We start from the raw sequence: 6,148 nt of genomic DNA, 5'->3' as shown, positions 1-6,148 counted from the left end.
TGATCTCATGGCCTAGCTCGACGAACCAAAAGAACACAAGACACAGAAGTTTATAATGGTTCGGGCCGCTGTGTGGTGTAATACCCTACTCCAGTGTGGTGGTGGATTGCCTCGAGGGCTGAGGATGAACTAGTACAGTGGGTGAACAGCCTCAGGAGGAGAGGTGTTCTTGAGCTCGACGAGCTGGTGGATGTGAGGATGGAATGGATCCAATCCCAGATCAGCTGCCTCCTATGGTGGTGGCTAGTCCTATTTATAGAGGCCCTGGTCCTCTTCCCAAATGTAGGCGGGAAGGAATCCCACAACGGACAATTTTGAAGGGAGACAACTAGTATAGCTATCCTGACAAAAGTAGTCTTCGCCTGCCAAAGGCTCTGGTGGTGACGCTGTTGTGGGCTCCGTGGTGACCTCCGTCCTGCTGGTCTTGGTCTCGTTGCACTAATATGGAAACCTTTGCCTGATGCCTCGGGACTCCACGCCCGCGCTTGCTTCTTTAGCATGAAATAGGAAACTGGTACACTGCCCCCGCTGGCGCCCGCCTGGCCGTGGTCGTCATGGCTCACATCATGTGAACCTCGCGAGGTGCCCCTTGCATTGATATCTCCGTTCCTTGGGAGCCAACCTTGCGAGGCCGCTCCTAGGGAGGTCTTGGTGTCGCCCACCTCGTGAGGCTTGGCCCCTCGCGAGGGTCTTGAGTTGCTGCTGCCGAAGCTGGGTCGTGCCAGGCCGTTGGTGGAACCATGCCGTCGGCCGCGGGCAGGCAAGTCTGGGTACCCCCATTCCCAGGACGCTGACAATAGCCCCCGAGCCCAAGGCGCGCTCAAACTTGGCTTCAAGGCGAAGCCAAAGGGCAATTGCAGAGCACCGCAGGACCCAACCGCCAGCGGCCCCGGTCGATGCGTGACGATTGACGGTACGCGGGCGCCTCCACTCCCCCACGCGGCCTCGATATCCACTTGGCTAGGCGGCCGCCATTTTCTACGCAACCCCACCATCATCGCTGGCAGCCCGCTCCCCCACACTACAAGGATCCGGGTCTATTGTAACAAAATTGGTCGTCGCAATACATGTCGATTTGTGGTGATAAGTACCTATTGCCAGATTTGTGGTGATAAGTACCTATTGCCACAAAACAACATTTGTTGGCAGCCGTTGCGACTGGACGCATGGTAATAGGTTATTGCCACAAAAAAACAACCATGGCAATAAAGTCTGCTATTGCAACAACCATGCGGGAAGTTGGCACATATTTTCCCGTGGTAACACTCACCTGATGCCACAATTTGCTTTGTGGGGATACCTTTAATGCAATGTGTAACAAATCATGGCGACTGATAGCTCGTGGCGATAGACATTTGTGGCAACAACCTATGCCAACGATGCTCGTTTTGTGGTGCATGCTCTTCCGTGGCAATAGTCAATTGTGGCAATAAACTATGGCAACGATACTTGATTTCGTGGTATTAGACATTTTGCCACGAACCACTACACTTGTGGCATTAACTTATCGCAACAAATATTCCAATCGTCGTAACAGGAAATTGCAACATAGTAGTTTTAGTGGTGATAAATAGGTAACACAACAGGTGAAATGTTTGTTGCGAGAAACTATTGCGACAATTTAAACTTTTCGTGATGCTAACATGTGGCAACCGAAAGTGGATTGTGGTAATAGCCTATTGCAACCATAAAAAAAATACATGCATTCAATTACAATATTCAAAACCATACGTATAATATATAGATTCATAAAATTCATAATTCTCATAGCAAATATCCATCAAATGATACTCAAATGTAATTTGGCCATCCTAATTAAGGCCAAGACTAACTGTCCAGTCGAGCTAGATCTTTGGATCCTGCAATCAAGAAATCAAAAAAATAGTTCTAGTTAATGAGTCCAACATAACATACATCATACAATTATTCCAGCCCTTGTTAAAAATAACTATCACCAAACTATTTGTGTCAACAAGCATGTAACTGAGGGATCAGAACAGTTTTACAAGTGTAAATGTCTAAAGCATAAGCACAAGTACATGTACTAAAAGCATCCGCTGTTGATTTAAGTTGTGACTCAATCTGGAGTTTCGGTTAAGTTCATGTCCCTAGCTAGCACATATTCGTTTTTTCGAAGTTGTGACTCGATGCAGCAACAACACATTGTGAAAGAGAAGAAGCAGCTAGCTAATTATGAAGGCCATACATATAAAATGCAGGTGAACATTAAGAGAAAGCAAGGTCGTGACTTACCATTGCTTTAAACATTTGAGAATTCCTTGTTCAGCTTGTATGAGCGCACTTGAAGAAATAACAATTAGAGCGCACTTGAAGAAATAACAGTTAGCCTTGCACCTGGAGTCTTATTAGGACTAGATCTCTGAAAAAGGTATTTTGCAAGTTTGGACTACTATCTTATTTGTCAATCCTCTTCGTTGGCACCTGCAAATAGAGTTTGCTCTTCAATCTGGATTTAGTACCTTTAAGAACCAGTTGGACAGTGGCAGAAATACTAATCAAGTTAATCATAAGGCATGTAAGCAGGATCTGATGAATATGGCATGAAACACCAGCAATGTGAAGCTAGAACTAGGAAGAACAAAAAACAGAGTAAAAATGTTTAAGAAAGGGAAAAATGGGCAGTTTTTTCACATCAGGATCAGTATATTTCCTTGGAAATATCATCAGAACCCTGCAAAGAACCCAGGCGATCTCCAGAAAATTGAGGCCCCCGGACTGTGGCTAACAACAAATGAACTACATGCCACATAATCAAATTAAACCAACATCTAAGTAGCCAAAATGACTGAAATTATAAGGGGAAGCAAGCATATTAGGAATAACATATATACCTAAAACTTAAAGTTCTGACATTGACAGAAGTAGCTAGTTTCATTCAAATCTAACTCTGCATATATACTCCAAATCTAACTAGGAGTAGCTGTTTGGGGCAAGTTGTATTGGAAATTAAACTAAAATAATGCATCTGTTCTAATGTAGTGGTCTAGTACAGCATTGACTGTACAAGTTATTTTCCATGCTTGTCTCAATTAGCATGTTAGTGCCTTCTAGTACTGACCAACTCAAGAAAAGAGCCTCTAATTAGGAACGATTCCAGCCATGAGATGGGCAACAAATAAACATGACAGAAGGAATTCCCAATCATACAAAAGAGGAACATGGAAATTAGAAATAGCCATGTGGTGATGTCAATATGAACAAAATACTCACATTGACTATGGGAATGCGTCAGGCAAGGGAAACGTACATGCCTGCTTTTTCTGGCGACGGATGATAGCAGAGGCACAACAATGATGCTACAGTGCTCCATGGACGAGATCATGGGCCTCACCGCCCTAGGACACACAGAGGAACCAAGGATGCCGCTCGTATCGGTGCGGCCGTCAGCCATGACCACGCCGTCCATCTAGGGCTTTCCCCTCTCGTATTTCGATCAGGTGTACTGACTGGTTTTTTGTGGCTCCTTGAAGAAGTGGCTGAATCGCACACGTACAGCTGGTTGAACCAGACCTGCAGTAGGCACTTACCCCTTTGCCAAAGGGGCCCACGACCTAGGTCCCTCTTCTTCATGTTCTCTCTTCTCCAACAAAAACAAGCAGTTCGGGCACTCTCAGATCCATGGCGATGAAGAACACATATACAGGATTTGAAGCCCCCTAATTTTTGGGGGCCCTGTGCAGTCGCCCACCTCACATCCTCGTCAACGGCCCTGCAAAGAACAGTGTGCATCAGACAAGAACCACCAGAGATAAAGCATCAAGACAAACCGAATACGAGATAAAGCATCAGATAAGAACCCTAATTTTTGGGGGCCCTGTGCAGTCGCCCTGGAATTAAATGTGGAACCTATTTTGCGCATAATGTAACCAGGATGGATACTTGGTAAAAGGTGATGAAGTCTTACATTTACCTAAATAAAAAGGTAACCCTGATGGGTAGTTGTAAAAAGTGATGCTATCACCCATTGGATTATATATCAAACAAGCATATGAGATTGAGATACGAGAAATATAATAATTGAAGTGAAATAAATAGACAAGTTTCTGCTGTATTTTCATAGTGAAGTTGGGATATACTACACTAAAATGATCATACATGTACTAGAACCCTTACCATGAAAAGCACTATGTATTACACCTACATTCCCTATCAGTAAAGTACATGTCCGTGTTGCTCTTCACAATTTCTAATACCCAATTTGACAATCAGTAGACCTATTTAGCTGAATTAAAAAATCGCACAGGTATTCGGGTATGTATGTATACGTGCCAGTTTGAGAGTATTCGAGTATGTATGAATATGTTACGGGTATTCGGGTATATGCATCTCCACCATGGGCAGGAACACGTACGTACTACTATTATTACCAGGAGATTCAATTAGCAGCGGGCATGTACCCTCGATGTCGTCCTTGCATCTTGCTCCCCTTGGCACTAGTACACAAACAAGCAAGCATCCTGTTGGATGGATTATTGTGGAAGGTAGCTTACATATGGATCGATTCCTCGTGGATGCTAGCGGATGACGAGGACCGGTGGCTCCTAGCGCGGGAGGCGCGCATGGTCCATGCGCTAGTTCTGTGCAAGCCGCTTCAATTCTTCATGGCCGCCCGGAGGGAGGGATGGCTGCCGACGACCCCGGCTAGATCTGCCCAGGATTGCGGCGGCTGCGCGCTCCTCATGGCCGCCTCCTCGAGCCTGGTTGGGAGGAGGGAACGATCCTGGGGCCCAGGGTTGCGCTGGCGACTTATATACAGAGAAAGGGGCGAGCGGTGGCGGCATGAGGCGACTTGCGGCGTGGTATGCGGTGGCTTCGATGGGTAGGCATGCGTGTGAAGGATAAGGAGAGAGAGGAGATAAAAGGATAGGGCACCTGCAGGGCCACAGCCGTTCGATCTAAGCAAATCTAACAGTTCCGATGTGTGATCCATGAGAGGGCCATCTTGACCAATCAAAACACGGTGTATTTTTTAGTGGTATATTTTTGCACTCGGTAAAATTTTAATATTTTTTTTCTTCCCTTATCTTTTTCTTGCTTTTTTAATAAGGCCTATTAATGGATATAAATAGGATTTTCTTTAACACCAAAATTTTGCCAACATTTTTATGCACTTGTGATTTAAATTTGAATTCTATGCAATAAATGACTATAAATGCATTAAATGTACGAAAGAACCCATGAAACTTGGGAATTGTCACTCAAATATGGTCTACTTTCTGTGCAAATTTAAGTTGTGCCATTTCAAACCTATTTCCGTACTTGCTTCACAAAAAATACCCATTTTTTACACTATAAAACTAGAATTTTTTTAAAACAAAAGTTTAGAAACTCTATTTGTCAACATTGTTTTTTGTTTTGATGTTTGTCAATATTTTTTGTAATGGCAAGATGCACCTATGTGCTCAATTTGGGCACATTATCATAAACTATGCAAGAATATGGCCATCACCTTGGAAAGTCATGAATATTCATACATGATACCTTGTTTTGTGAAGATTCTTTTCTTCAAAATGATCATATTGCAAGTTTAGTATTTTTTTCTCGCAACTAGTAGACATAAAAGGACTCGATGCGAAAGGATTGCATTTACTGAATTTGTATTCTTTTCTTTAATTTTTTCCACAATGGGGTCATCAAAGCGGGGAGCTGGGGGGGGGGGGGGGGTTAAATCTGATCGTATCGCATCCTCTAAAAATAGGAAACTACCAAGTCATGCCTACCTATACAAGAGATCGTGTCGAGGCTTCATCAAAGCAGGGACATTCTAGAGGATCTTGGCATGTACTCTAGCTCAAAGAAGATTGATGCAACACTATTTATAACCCACGTCAAACGATAATGACAAGGGCTACTGGCTACTATCTGTGACATGGGAAGTGGGGTGTCCCAAGCACACTATAATTGAGTACACTAGCAAGCAAGGGATTACTATACATTGAGATTATGATCTACTAGTTAATATTAAAAAAGCATTAAGGTTGCAGACGACTCGCTGGAACCATTTGCGTCCTTGATCTGCTATCCCGACGGCCAAATGCAGTACGCTTCTCTACCTCGCGAGAGCTAGCGTCTTTGGTATGCTATCTCGCTTGGTTCAACTCCGACCTTCCTTCACTCCAGTACAGCA

General features: G+C 44.0%; 1 long non-coding RNA gene across 2 annotated transcripts; it reads right to left on the bottom strand.

The window, feature by feature from the left end:
- Positions 1 to 1,620: 1,620 nt before the first annotated feature.
- On the bottom strand, positions 1,621 to 4,832 carry LOC147984260 (uncharacterized). 2 transcript variants are annotated; one of them, XR_015615885.1, is made up of 4 exons: positions 4,512 to 4,832; positions 3,232 to 3,730; positions 2,254 to 2,442; positions 1,621 to 1,859 (listed from the first exon to the last, which is right to left on the bottom strand). It is a non-coding gene; the product is annotated as an uncharacterized LOC147984260 (long non-coding RNA). The 2 variants fall into 2 exon arrangements; XR_015615884.1 differs by having other exon boundaries at positions 2,254 to 3,730.
- Between the last annotated feature and the right edge of the window lie 1,316 nt (positions 4,833 to 6,148).

This window comes from Triticum urartu, chromosome 2A (assembly GCF_056163025.1).
Source record: "Triticum urartu cultivar PI428250 chromosome 2A, HENAU_Tu73, whole genome shotgun sequence".
NCBI lineage: Eukaryota > Viridiplantae > Streptophyta > Magnoliopsida > Poales > Poaceae > Triticum > Triticum urartu.
The sequence above is the reverse complement of the archived record's forward strand: the minus strand, read 5'-3'. Positions and strand labels throughout refer to the sequence as shown.